The sequence below is a fragment of the Apium graveolens genome, chromosome 2 (assembly GCF_009905375.1).
Source record: "Apium graveolens cultivar Ventura chromosome 2, ASM990537v1, whole genome shotgun sequence".
Classification (NCBI taxonomy): domain Eukaryota; kingdom Viridiplantae; phylum Streptophyta; class Magnoliopsida; order Apiales; family Apiaceae; genus Apium; species Apium graveolens.
Genome location: NC_133648.1, coordinates 249,591,385 through 249,593,443, shown reverse-complemented (window position 1 = coordinate 249,593,443; position 2,059 = coordinate 249,591,385). Strand labels below are relative to the sequence as shown.

Genomic DNA, 2,059 nt, shown 5'->3' with positions numbered 1-2,059 from the left:
TAAGTAATTCAACCTCAATTCTCTTAGTTAATGCTATTTAGTATAATCTCTTAGTTTAATTAAAGCCCAACTTGTTATTGTTTTAGCATTGAATGATAGCCATATCATTGTTGCATAAGTGCATAAATTGAAGTTAACCTAAACCAGTCTCTGTGGGAACGAATTTGATTGATATCTTGTACTACTTGCGAACGCGTATACTTGCGTGTAATTTAGCATGTGTTTTCATCCTAACAAGTTTTTGACGCTGCTTCCGGGGACTCGGTGTTAAGTTTTAGTTTATGTGCTTGACATCGGTGGTCGTTAAAGTTCATTGACTCAGATATTTTACTTACTTGTTGCTTGTTTGTGTTTCAGGTACTCTAGAGAGCATTTATGCTCACGCGTTCTCGATCTTGAAAGAGAACACTGGATAAAGCAGAGGAAGAAGTTGAAGTAGTTGAAGAAGTTCTTGCAAAAGTTGAGAAAGTTGAAGAAGAAGTTATTATTGCAATGGGAGAACCTGTAGCGAATCCGAAAGCTTTGATGAAGTACTCTCAACCGAAGATCAATGACATTCAGTCTGGCATTGTCAGACCAGCCATTGCGGCTAATACTTTTGAAATCAAGGCTAGCATGATTCAGATGGTGCAGAATTCAGTCCAGTTTGAGGGTTCTCCAACGGAAGATCCCAACATGCGCACTAGAGATTTCATCGATTTATGCGACACATTCAAATTCAACAATGTTTCTGAAGATGCTGTTAAGCTGAGGCTTTTCCCATTCTCTCTGAGGGATAAAGCTAAGTGTTGGTTGCATTCTCTACCACCAGGCTCTATTACTACTTGGTAAGATCTTGCTCAGAAGTTTCTTACTGAAGTCTTCCCTATGGCAAAGATAGCTGCAATCAGGAACGCTCTTACTCAATTTGCGCAGCAATCGGGAGAATCTTTATGTGAAGCTTGGGAGCACTATAAGGAGATGCTTAGGAAGCGTCCTCATCACGGGATGCCTGACTGGATGATTATCAATTGCTTTTATAATGGCTTGGGAGCACAGTCTAGACCCATGCTCGATGCAGCATTAGGTGGAGCCTTATGGACTAAAAGCTACGATGAAGCTTATGAGTTGATTGAACTAATGGCTGCTAATGAATACCAGAACCCAACTCAGAGACTACCTCAAGGCAAGGTAGCGGGAGTTCTGGAGGTGGATACAGTTACTGCTATAACTGCTCAACTTAAGGCTTTGACGATGAAGGTGGATTCTTTGGCTAATTATGGAGTTAATCAGATTACAAGTGTCTGTGAGCTTTATGCTGGTGCACATAAAATGGAGCAATGTGCTATTTCTAGTGAATCAACTCAGTTCGTGAGCAACTTTCAGATGTCGCAGCAACCAGTTCCAGCCACCTATCATCCCAAGAACCGCAATCATCCTAACTTCAGCTGGAGCAACAATCAGAATACGGTACAATAACCCTATCAGCAGTATGCGGTAAAGCAATTCAACCCTCCTGGTTTTCAACAACCTCAATATGCACCAAGACAATAACTCCAACTTCAACAATCTAATGAAAAATCTGAATTGGAGGAGTTGAGGCTCATGTACAAGAGCCAAGCGGTTTCTATTAAGACCTTGGAGAATCAAATTGGGCAGATTGCCAATGTCTTGCTGAATCGACAACCTGGTACACTACCTAGTGACACAGAAGTTCTAGGCAAGAAGAAAGCAAAAGAGTAGGTTAAGGCAAATTACATTGAGGTCTGGGAAGGTTGCGAGCCCTGAAAAAGCTAAAGAATCTGAAGTTGTGGCTGAAGAAGATGTTCAGAAGGAAGCAAAAGTGGATCAAGGAAGAAAACTGTGGAACACACTCCTCTTGAGGGTAATACAGGGGAGAAACAGATCTATTTTCCACCTCCTTTTCCTAAGAGGCCGCATAGGCAAAAGTTGGATAAATAATTTGCTAAGTTTCTGTAGGTGTTCAAGAAACTTCATATCAACATACCTTTCGTTGAAGCTCTTGAACAGATACATAGCGATGCTAAATTTATGAAAGGTATTCTCTCAAGGAAGTGAA

The 2,059-nt window shown here is 40.9% G+C and overlaps 1 non-coding gene across 1 annotated transcript; it reads right to left on the bottom strand.

Annotated features, from left to right (window-relative positions):
- Nucleotides 1–882: 882 nt before the first annotated feature.
- Nucleotides 883–989, bottom strand: LOC141709758 (small nucleolar RNA R71). The gene has a single exon (XR_012570320.1). It is a non-coding gene; the product is annotated as a small nucleolar RNA R71 (small nucleolar RNA).
- Nucleotides 990–2,059: the final 1,070 nt, after the last annotated feature.